Source organism: Amblyomma americanum, chromosome 8, assembly GCF_052857255.1.
Source record: "Amblyomma americanum isolate KBUSLIRL-KWMA chromosome 8, ASM5285725v1, whole genome shotgun sequence".
NCBI lineage: Eukaryota > Metazoa > Arthropoda > Arachnida > Ixodida > Ixodidae > Amblyomma > Amblyomma americanum.
Window position 1 is genome coordinate 54,259,244 of NC_135504.1, and position 12,827 is coordinate 54,272,070.

Below are 12,827 nucleotides of genomic sequence, written 5' to 3' on the forward strand. Positions count from 1 at the left end.
AACAAGAAAGGCACGGGAAATTCTTGCCGCCTATCTGATAGATAAACACGGTGATGGTTGCGTCAGTTCCCCGTCTATTGGGCTGGCAACGAAAGAGATTGATTTTTTTGGTGATTAAACGTCGGTTCTCTGCTTTGGCCTGGCGCATGCATGACGGTTACTCGAAGAAATGTGCACAATAAAGATGTCAGTTATTAGTCCAGCCTTGTCCTGTGTAGTTCTCCTCTTGTCCCTCGTCTTTTTTCGGCTGGTAAAATTTATTCTTCGACCTATTACAGACTGAGTCCGCTTTACGGTTGTCATCTTGGCTCGACTGCGGCGCCGCGTATAGTTCGCCAAAATCGGCAATACTAGCAAGAGGCAACGCGTCTTGCTATTGACCATTAAGCTTCGCGGTACTATTCGCCCTCAGTTATTAGAGACATTTGGCTTAGCATGATCCGAGATTCGTCTAACGCTTCCTTGATGCGCAAATGACCCCTAGCGGCGCACACCTGCCACTGAGCAGGCGTAGCTGGGTACCCGCGTAAGCCTATCACGGTAGCGGAATGCGGATCATGTTATGCTAAAACTTAAAATGGCGGAGTACTTTTACTCTCAACTGGGAGTAAAAAAAAGACGAAAACAGATCGACTCCAGATCGGGAGGTCCCCGGTTCAAACCCGGGTGCCCCCTTTGGAGCAGATTTTTTTATGCTTAGCGTGATATCCGTAGCCCCACTATTCACCATGGTAATAAAGATCCCCTCTCTGTCTCGGGGGTTTAGCTCAGTGGTAGAGCATTCGACTGCAGCTCGAGAGGTCCCCGGTTCAAACCCGGGTGCCCCCTTCACCGAAAATACTTTTTTATACTTAGCGTGATATCTCAAGATTCGAATCATTTTATTTCATTTCAGTTCAAAGTGGAAGACGAGGCAAAAGGCGTGGAGCCTGACAAGGCCTCGTCTCTCATCTGTAGTTCGGAGCAGGCAAAACTTCAATACATTTGCAGGGATTTCTCCTGATGAAACAGTCTACACGTAGACATAAAATATAAAGTAAATGTGAACAGAGAATGCTGGCTGCCGATTAACCTAACATTCGAAGAGAATCAAGGATTCGCAGTGAAGAAAAGAACATAAGAGGACACGCGACTACACACTGGCGAGAAAAAGAAATCGCGGTTGAGATGGATAACATGTTGACAGAAACAATGAAAAAAAAAAACTTTTTTGCAAAACTGGGGATTTCATAGGCATATGAGTGCCCCTATATACATAAGTTGTCTTCAGTGATCATTAGGAATGTTTGTACTGTAATTTGAAGGGCTTAAATGGTAGCGTAATATCAATGTAGGACTCATGATGGTTAAATAACTTTGTTACTTGATAATCAACATCCTGTCTCCCATAATCTGTTCTCGCTTTTATTGTTTTATGTGTATGGGTTCGAAAGCTATTGTGTGGCTATACATCTGTAAATTTAGTGTAAAGTTTTTTTGTGGATTAATTGCATCAGTTTAGAGAAATACACTTTGTTGGCCGGTAATATATCATGTCTTAAGAAGAGTGGCTGGGTTGGTAGATCACGTATTCTACCTTTATAATTCTCAAATAGACGTAGAACGCGTTTTTGCAGTACGAGCAGCCTGCCGTAATTTCCTTTCGTCGTCTCGCTCCGCACTAATATTGCGTAAAGTGGCGGTGAGTAAAATGACGTATAATATAAAGTCTTTTTCAGCCAGAGAGGAATAAGTGGAGCTATGCGGCTCCTACAGCCCACAGCACGGGAGATACCAATTAGAAGGTGATTAATATGGGGAGTCGAGGATATATCTTCGCTCAACCAGACACTTAAAAATTTCTGTAAATGTACCTGTTCAATGTGTTCCATTCTGAATTTAGGTGTGAGACTTTTTGTATTAACTTTGTGAACTGGTTTCAAAACTATAAACTTTGTTTTACGCGTATTTATTTGCAGACTATTGTCCTCGTGCTAAACAGATAGCTGAGACACGTAAAGATCAGCTGCATTTTCTAGGTCATTTGCGTGTTTACTTGCAAAAATAAAGTACTGTCATCAGCAAAGACAGTTATATAAGGTGTGTACTTAACGTCTGGGATATCATTTATACACAACAAAAAGAGTGGGACCTAGTATGGAACATTGAGGTACTCCTAGTTTTATTTTTATGTTTTCAGGGCGCTCTGTATTGAGGTTTATGAACTGGTATCTTAATGAAAAATAGCTTGTAATGAGGTCTGATGCAACACCACGAATACCATACCCGTGAAGATTGTGAAGAAAAATTTCGTGTTTGACAGAATCGAAGGCCTTCCGGAAATCAAAAAAAAATTCCCAAAGTAAACATTTTTGCTTCAAAAACCTTTATAATCAATGATTTTACATTGAGCAGGCCCCCTTCAGGTGCCTTGTTTTTTGGAACCCGAATTAAAATGATGAGATTATATTATATTATATTTTTGCAGGGACATAGCCAAAGGATTATTCATAGACTTTTCGTATACCTTCGAGAAAACCCGTAACACAAATATTTGTCTATAATTAACGAAATCATTTCGCGTTGCTCCTTTGTGTATAGGTACCACTGTAGCTATTTTAAGGTTGTCAGGAAAAGTTCCTGTTGATAGAGATATGTTTATTAAATGTGACAATAGAGGACTTATTTCAGATGACACATACTTGACAGTTGAGACTTGGATGTCTTCATAACCGCTCGCCGCATTTGGCTTCAGTTTCTTTATGATTTTGTCAATTTCTGATGGTGTGACGGCACTTAGGACTATAGAGTGTGTTTGTGAACCTACACGGGTTTTGCTGTTGGCTAGGGATTGAAGACACAATGCTGTATTAATGAAGTACTTCTTCATTTCATCCGCTAACTCTTTCCCGCGGAGAACATCATTATTCACCAACATCTGTTCGACTGAGTTGGAATTTAGACCCTTTCGTCGGAGGGCGTTGACTATTTTTATATTTTTGCAGGATTGCTCTTTATTTTTCAAAACATGGTTTCATAATATATTAACTTGGCCTGTTTGATGCCAGCATTCAATTGATTGCGGATTTTCTTGAAATCGGCAAAAAGGTTTCCGTCTTTAGTGGCAAGAAATTTGCGTAACATTTTGTTCTTAGCTACTATTCTTTTGTATAGTGCATTGTTAATCCACGGTTTCTTTATTTCCTTGTTTTTTTATTTCTGAAGGGGAAACGCAGAATCATAGCAACTTCTGAATATTTTTAAGAAAGTGTGACGATTCCCCATGGCGGCAGACGCCAAGGACACCGCAGGCGCCTTCTCAGCGGCACCCAGCTGCACGGGGGAGAGGGAAAATATAATAAACTCTCCCCCGCTTTTCAAGGAGAGGGGCCAGTCTGACTCCCGCCAGCAACGTGCACTGTCGTTTTACGGGGCGCTCTTCCCGCGCCCTCGTTAGGGCACGTCGGTGACCCGTTCCGGCATTCGCTTCTAAGCTCACCCCCTTACAATACTATAACAGATAGTTTCATATGCTCTGTTTGCTTCATATTCTAAGTATACGGGATACCAATCCGCTTGCTGGATTAAAGCTTTGAAATTATTCAATGATACCTGATTGATACTTCTATGTTGAAAACAATTGTAAATATGAGCCTCATCGGATAGGCGATGCGTGGCGAAAAAAAAGAGGTAGGCGATCACTGACGTCACACGAGAGCGTGCCAGAAATTAACTCTGAAGTGTTATGGTTGATGTCACAAACGTCAATGAATGTAGAGCAACTGGGGGTGATTCGAGTTGGTCCTGGTATAGTGTTTTCGCATCCGTACGATACAACAAGATTGTTGAAGTCACGTGAATAGATGTCTTCAGACAATGTACTAATGTTAATATCACCCATGATAAAGGGTGGTTTTTGATAGTATTTACAGTATTCCAGAACCACCTCGAACTTAGCCAAGAAACGTCGCTTGTAGCCAGTTGGCGGTCTGTGCACAACCACAAGTATGAAATTTTTTGCATCAATCCCCAAGAATTCAATATAACAATCTGAATCAGTAAATCATCAGTTATCTCACCTGCGAACTGGCGCCGCAGGTAAACAGCAACACCACCACCTTTACTACTTCTATCCGACCGTATGCACGAGTATTTTCTAATTTGGGGCCAGGAATCTTTTATGCCTAGCCATGTCTCAGAAAACAACAACGCATCAAAATTTGCTTGTAGTTCATCAAAATAACTAACCAACTTACAGGAAAATGATTGCCATTTCCATCTGGATTATGGAACCTAGAAATTTTCTAGCTGGAGACATTTCCAGGTTCCATAATCCAGCTGGAAATAGATTTCCAGCTGGAAGTGGGCTTCCAGCTGGAAACAGAAATCGCATGCTTTCCAGTTAGAAAACATGTCATTTTTAGCTGAAGGTTGGTAGTTCCAAGCCAGTTTCAAGCAATGAAGTTGGAAATGACTGGTTTTCACCAACAGCTTTCATGCAGATAAAACGAGAGACACTGGCAGAAGGTTAGAAATATATATTGCATGATTCGTTCGGTAACTTGACCCGCTTCTGCTTGATGCACGCACTCATATTTATAGCAGCTTCACCAGCTTCCGCTTAGTGTCTTGGATTTTCTCGCTGAGTGTCCGCATGACACTCTGTTTTACGGAAGTAATGTCAACGTTATTTTCCTTGCCCCAGTGAGCCAGGCAACCTGAAAGTAAAAACAGCATGGTGCCACAAATAATGCAAGTGGTCAAGAATTCCATATTACTAAAGCAAGAGACTTTAAAACAAGCTTACCATATACAGCATCCACCTTCTCTGGAGTCAACTGCTTCGCTGGCTCTTTGGTGCTGCCCACCTTTGTTGGTGCCAGCCGTCCACTCACACTCCTATTTGCGAGTGTGTCCAGCCCCCAAATGGCTTGCGCCACATCTCGCACCATAATGGTTGGTTTTTTTATTTTTGAAAACTTTCTGAGCCTGCTCTTTAGTAATAAATATGCTGTTGCAGAGGTGGAACTACAAAGGAGAAGAGAAATGCAAGAAAGAATAGCTTTGGCAAACCACAGGTACTCGAAGCCAGACCTCAGTTTTTAAGCAAGCATTATTTGTGCAGCATTTGAACAGAAAATCTGTCTTTTTGCCTGCAAAGGGTCTGCTAGGAAATAATAGTTCTCTCCATTCATGGTAATCATGTACTCACACGTCCGTCAGGGCACAGCGAAAATTCTGGACTCCCACCATCATTGGTTGTGCTGGCAGCTGTAACATTAGAAAAAATTAGTTACTAATATACAGAAAATGAGGGCAAAGTTGAATAGTTCCTAGACATGACATACACATCTAATGCTCAGTGTTGCAGTGTGCCAAATTCAGCGTTGGATGTATTTAACATACTGCATCGTAAGTAGTACACGTAATATACTTACATTGCCTGTTTTCTGAAGTTTGTGCAGAGCTTTCTGTCTCCACTGGTGTGTGTGATACTCCTGCATCTGGCACATCCACATCACCACCTGCAAGCATACCAGTTCAGATGTACTGTGTGGAGACACTGCTCACAAAGATAAAAAGGCACAAACCGCTCTAATGTTTCATGAAGTGTCTGTACACAAAAACTTTACATACAATGACAGCACGCTGCGACCTAAATAAAAAGCTCGCATTCTTACAGCTCATGTCTGGCGCAATTTCATTTTCCATGCTGGGCTCAAGACTCGGCATAGGTACTGTTTCTGTAGGAGCTGCCGCAGCTGTAGCCACCATTCCTGCAAGAGTTTGAAGCACACAAATAGCAGACGTAGCACTTCACTTCACTTCACTTCACTTTATTACCTTAAAGACCCCACTTTGGGGGTGTTACATAAGGGGTGGGAGTACAAATATGGGTTGAATATGGTTGCTTACATGATATTTATGAAATGCATATTTAAATTGTTCACAAAACTTGATTGGCAGGTGATGGCATCAACGTCGTGGGGAAGGCCATTCCAGTCTTTAGCAGTGCGAAGAAAAAAGGATGCGGAAAAAGTGACGGTGCGGGAGCGTTGGCATGACACTTGCAGTGGATGGCACTTGGCCTTACATAAACTTTTACTGTGTACTCTACCACTCCATGTAACTGCAGGCTTTCAAGAAAGCAATAATACACTGGTTGTACAAATTCTAGGTTCTGCTACGGACTTACCTTGCTGTCCATCTGCTAACTTGTGTAGCGTTTGCTGGACTGGAAAAAAAGATGTTTTTTTTATTTATATATGCATACAGATTGGCACAACTCGGAGGATTGAAGGTGAATGGCTAACCTGAATCCAGCTGTCTCTCAATTTTTTTCTCCAGGAAGGCTATGTGCCTGTTTAAGGAGACAATGTGTTCAGATTGGCTTTTACATTTCGCCTTCCAAAACTTCACTTCCTTTTTAGCGTTCTTCAGGTCTGTTGACGACACTAGACTCTCATCAGAATCTGAAGTGTCCAGGTCCTCGCACCTCTTCTTGTTCTGCCAATAATGAAAGCTTTTGTATACAGACCCAAACAAGCATTGTCTCATATCAGCTAGCTTACATGGCTCTGGTATTTTTCACTCTAGCCTGCAAGCCATCATTTTTATTACAGTAATCAAAGAGTATGCAGCAAAAACTTGGAAGTGTGGGACATCTATAGCTCTTCTTCACTTCAGATGTAGTCATGCCATTTGTAAACCACTCTCGGCACCGGAAAGCCTTACTATGAAGTACTAAAAGCCTACTATAGCTATCTACCTCACATTAAAGGGGCTCTGAAACACGTTCCGACAAGCATACATAAGCTTGCTCAATCACTACATTCTCTCGTCATGAACACCTAAGCCAAATAATCACTTCTACACATGGCCCAACAGTTGGCTAATGGTTATAGTATTTCAAGTATCACGCAGCTACCATGGCCTCAACCAGTGAGCAGTGCTGCTCCGGCGAGTGTGGAAGCTCTGCCCAGAGGAAAATTCCCTACTTTTACATGACAAACATTTACAGTTACAGCACAAATAAAAACAGGTACGTGCACGGCACTATGTATGCATATACGGGTTAATGTGCCTACTTTTTGTACCGGCTATATCCAGTACAAAAAATTCAAAAACCTAGGCCATCAATTTAGAAACCATAGGAAAACAGAATAATGCTGAATTTGTCAGCATCAGCCGTTGCCTGCTGCTGCAAAATTTTACAAGATCCTCTATGTAGCCTCACCTTTGTGCCTGATTTCGAGGTACCAGCAGCAGCAGCATTATTTTTCAATGAATGCATTGTATATTTTGCAGTACTGCTCTATACTGTTGCTGTTTTGTCTTCGCTTGGGTTTCTCGTTGCTTCTTTGCATCCCGCATGCAGCAAAGTGTTAACAGAGTGGTAGAGTACACAGTAAAAGTTTATGTAAGGCCAAGTGCACAAAAAGGCTGCTATTCACTTTACTAAAGCAAAAGTGAGAGTTGTTATAAGAAGGAGATCACCTGTTTAGCAGTCCTCTTGACAGCAGACAACTCATCATCCTCATTTTCTAAGTCTGATTTATGTATGCGAGGAACATGAACCCTTTTCTGAGCGACCTCATCGCCCATTTGTTTTCTTGATTCTGCAAGGAGTTAAAAGTGTGCAAAGAGCACGTAACAACTGCTTAAAAGCACCGAATTGCTATAAAACATGTCACGCTCCTTTACCAATGAATTTAGCAATAAGACATGCCTAAAGTATAGTACATACATAATGTCCAAAATGCGCGAATACTAATTAACCCACAGCGCATTCACATTTAAAATACAACACGAACGAAAGGAAACTGCGGTACCCAATAAGAGGCGAGACAAGATGCGAAGGCCCTGTAGTTGTACGACAATGAAATTCCGCATAGCAGGCCTGCATGCGCAACAGCTGTCATTGAGCTCCCAGCAGCCGAAGTGCAGAGTTACAAGGCTCCAACTGCTGCAGCCTTCGGCACCACCTGGTTACAAGCGATTTCTGCATGCATGCATGCTGAAAGCTGCGGAAAAGATCCGTGCGGCGCGGCTTGCTTAGTGCAAGACAGCGTGCATGCTTTCGCAGCGATCGCGGCAAGGGCAGACGTGCCCACAATGCACACTTTACTGTTTACTTACTTGCAAGTTTTATGATCTGTACAACGTACTCCCCGCTGTCTTCATTGTCCTCGAGGTCATCCCAGTAAGCCTTATATGATTTTTTGTTGTCGAAATCACCGACATGTTCAGGTGTGAAATCGATGATGGCGTCAGCTCTTATTACGTGCAGACGGCTATCCGTAGTATCCTCCACAAAGCGCACCAACGCGTACATGTCGCAGATATAATTAAATCTAGCTTTACCTAAAAACCGCGAATGCCGCGAAAACGACAAAAACGCTTGAAACAAAGAAGAAAGAACAGCGCAAGCCTAGGGCTTCCTATATATAGGTGCGCTGTGGCTGCGGCTGCCGCGGCAATTTCATCAAAATGAAAAGTGCAGTGCAAATTATTTTATTGACAAATTTTTAATAAATATGCGGATAAAATTTAAAAAGAAAAACTACAAGGTGCTTGAGTTCATTAAAAAAAATGGTGTTCTGCGCACCTTTCATGTCTTTGCGTGCGCGCTTTGCAAATGGTCGCAGCAAGTACAAAACTGCTGTGCACTAGTCGGTGCGCAAATTTTCACAGATAATGGCTCCACGAAAGAGGCGCAAGAATTATCTTGATCCGGACTCAAACAGCAGAGTGCCTAAAGTAACTAAATGGCGCTTGAACACAGGTGCTCCGCAAACAGTTACTGAGCATTCAAGAAAGGCTGCAGTGGCGTCGACTTCGCGGGACCTGCCGCACGACCATAGCGTGCCTTCGTCGCCTGAGCGTTTGGGGATTTCAGCTACAGCACCGTCGACCTCGCAGGACCCGCTACACTATGACGAGAGAAGCGTGCCTTCTTCATCCGAATTTACCAGTGACGACTCGTCTAGTGAGTGGAGGTCGCTTTTGCAAACCTCCGACGAGCCGTCGACTTCACAGGACCAGCTGCACAATGACCAGAGAAGTGGGCCTTCTTCGCCTGATTTCACCAATGATGATGACTCTCTTAGTGAGTGGTGTTCGCTTTTCCAAACACCCGACGAAGCGGGCACGTCGCCGGTGTTGTCTCCAACACCACAGCACCAACGAGACTCACTAAACGATCACTCAGTGCACCCGAATGTCGGGCCGAGTCAACTTTTTGATGCCGAGGAGTTGAGCGCCCCGTTCTTTGATGGTGCAACCCTCACTCGAGATGATGCATTCATGATGTTGCTGGATGTTGCCATTAGACATGGGCTGTCGTGGACAGCTATTGAGGCAGTCCAGAAATTGATAAACAATCTCTTGGGGAAAAAGCATTTCCTGAAAGTAAATATCTATTCAAAAAATTCTGTGGCATAGAAATGACCGACATTCTATTCCATTTTTACTGCACCTATTGCATGTCGCTGCTGGTCGAGTCAAATGGTAGTGCGGAAGAACGCAGACGGCTCCAAGTTCAGTGCACCATGTGTCAGAAATCGTATATCGGGCACGACCTCATGCGCAATGGGAGTTTTTTTGTGAGCCTGCCTCTGCAAAAGCAGCTTTCTTCTGTATTATCAAGTAAGACAACAAGCCATGCTGTCATGACCACCTTAAGGCGAGCACCTGGTGACAGCGATACTATGAGTGGCATTACCTACCGATGGCCACCAGTACCGCTCAGTGCGTAGCAAGGTCGGCATGAGCAAGTACGACCTAACACTGACTTTGAACTCCGACGGAAGTCCAGTGTTCAAATCATCGAAATTCAGTATCTGGCCTGTGCAAGTGACGTTGAATGAACTGCCGCCATTGCTTCTTTGGAACAATGTAATGATGCCATTACTTTGGTATGGCAAGGAGCACCCCAACATGACGTTGCTGATGTAGGCATACGTCTCCCACTTGGAGAAGCTCAACTCCCAGGGGATCACATGGATCTATGATGGCAAGCCTGTGCACTCAAAGGTATATAACCGTAATTATCAAATATGGTCACTCCTTTTTGGAGTCCCATATGATTATTGTATTGTGGTCTCCGAAGCCTTTGTGAAGGGTGGTGCTGACACCAACAGCTGCATTGTCTGGTACTGGAGTTGGAGGAAACAGAGTTGAGGTTAAAGTCAAAGAAAAATGATGATACTGCATTTTTGCATAATATCTAAAGCATGTTTGTTTTATGGTTATTATCAGCCGAGTACCATTAATATAAAGACTTGCCATACGTACGTACCCCAATATTATGAAAGGTACCTTCCATAAAACGGGTTCTTGTTAACACACAAGCAGGCCTTGGTGCAACCATACTTGAGGATTAGCCGCCGCGGTGGCTGAGTAGTTATGGCGCTCGGATGCTGGCCCGAAAGACACGGGTTCGATCCCGGCCGCGGGGGTCGAATTTCAATGTAGGCGAAATTCTAGAGGCCCGTGTGCTGTGCGATGTCAGTGCACGTTAAAGAATCTCAGGTGGTCGAAATTTCCGGAGGCCTTCACTACGGCGTCTCTCATAGCCTGAGTCGCTTTGGGACGTTAAACCACCATAAACCAAACCAAACCAAACTTGAGGATTACTGTGCGAGAAATGTTTCGTTAGCCTATTAAAACAATTAGGGTCTTTATTATTGCAGGTGTTCTGTATATGTTGCTGTGCTGATGCCCCAGCACGAGCAGCCATGCAGCATGTTATCCAGTTCAATGGATACTACGGCTGCAGCGGGTGCTACCATCCTGGAACCAATGTAGACGGTGAGTATTTGCAGTTTGTCACTGCTATACTGGACATCTTTTCCTTGTTTTAGTAATCACCAGTGTATTACTCTCTGCAGTTATTTATGCTTGTCTGATAGTGTGAAATGAAAAATTTAAAGAGATCAGTTTTAAGGCATCGGAGAAAGTTTCATCTGGGGAAAGTTCACAGGTTAGCGTAACTAACATGGGCCTTGCCTGAGTTAGTACATAGCATGCACTGCAAGGAACAAGTTTCGTTTAACATCAGTGAGCCACAATTATAGGAATTTACAATACCAGCATTGCTTCACTCAGCCGTTCCTTCAGTTTAGCTTTATATATATATACATTTAAGGGAATTGACAAAAAGTCTCAATTTAAGCTGGGTGCAACTAGGTACCGTGGCCATGGTCCTGTTATGTCATTAATTCTGTTTATGGTAAGCTGTTTATGCTTGAAACAACACTAAAGCAAGCACGTAGTACCTGTGATGACAAGCTTAATACCTCAAGCAGAGCCTGAGTAGCCGTTTGCTTAGAGTCTACAAGAAAGTACGCCACAAGTCACTGACTGCATAATGGTCACCTTGTTAGGGCTCATATGTTCAATCAGCTACGCCTGAGTGGTAGTGTATATTTGTCCACGTGAGAGAATGAACAAACTCGGTTTCGTGTCTAAAATAATATAAGCAAAAGGCAAGTGATGTTTAAGAAAGAAGGCAACAGTATTGAAATATAATGCATTGCATTGAATAAAAGTTTTTTTCAATCACATGTAAAATTTTGTGGGAATTATGGAACGTAAAAGTTTGTGCGAATTATGGAACATCGAGTTTATAGTCGCAGTGTTTGTAGTCAGTAAACATAATATATATTTTTTATGTGTATGCAAGTGTGCGTTTCATGCATCTGTTGGTTATCTGTTCTACAGGTACTGTGAAGTACACATTGAACGAGCCGTTTCCGGATCGAAATGATGACTAAACGATCTCCGACATGCAGGCTGCCTGCCACCGTGAGACTATAGTCCGGGGAGTTAAGGGCCCAACGCCTCTCATAAATCTGCCTGGTTTTAACCCCACCTGGGCATGGTGCCCCGACTACATGCATTGTGTGCTTCTGGGCGTTGCACGCCACATGACGGAGCTCTGGCTTTCCCAAACGGAAGCCGATTTTTATTGTGGCAGGCCATCTTCACTGGCACTCATTGACGGTAGGCTGTGCTCACTCAGGATGCCAGAGTGCATAAACCGCCAGCCCAGGTCACTGTCCTTAAGGAAATTTTGGAAAGCTTCAGAGTGGCAAAACTGGCTGCTATATTACAGCATCCCATGTCTAACTGATGTTTTGAACCATACCAACTTGGAGCATTGGAGTCTTCTTGTTTCTGGCGTGTACATTCTCCTCAAAGATTCTGTGTCAGATGCCGATGTTAATAACAGCACAAGACTGTTAACACAATTTGTTGTGGGGGTACTGTTTTTGTATGGGGATTGGAATATGACGTACAATGAGCACCAGATTTTGCACATTCCGAAATCAGTTATTCTTTTTGGCCCACTCTGGGCACATTCTTGTTTTACGTTCGAAACAAACTCGGGGCGACTCCTTAAGCTGGTCACGTCAGCTAATGGAGTTGCCCTGCAGATTGTCACAAAGCTTCTTCTTCAAAGCAGCTTTTTTGCTTTAAAGGCATTGGCTAGTGATGAAGCACTGGAGATGCTCTCTGAAAAAGGAAATGAATTTAGTGCTTCCGCACTTGTACCACTGGGAAAGCCTGAGAGGCTTGAACGGCAGTTTTGTGCAGAGCATGCACTTTTGCAACGCGGCACAGCTGTTGAATATAAGAGAGTCAGAGTAAGTGGTGCCACAATTGCTTGCGAACAGTATACCAGGCATAAAAGAATTGATAATGCCGCACTGACTTTTCAAGATGGGACATATGTGAAAGTGCAAAGAATAATTCATTTTAAAGATTCATCTGGTGAAGACAGCTTCTATGTGCTGTCACATATTTATGACACGCAATGTACAGCTCCTTGCAGCCACATCAAG

The 12,827-nt window shown here is 43.2% G+C and overlaps 1 non-coding gene across 1 annotated transcript; it reads left to right on the forward strand.

Annotated features, from left to right (window-relative positions):
- Positions 1–756: 756 nt before the first annotated feature.
- On the forward strand, positions 757–828 carry TRNAC-GCA (transfer RNA cysteine (anticodon GCA)). The gene has a single exon. It is a non-coding gene; the product is annotated as a tRNA-Cys (tRNA).
- The last annotated feature ends 11,999 nt before the right edge of the window (positions 829–12,827 follow it).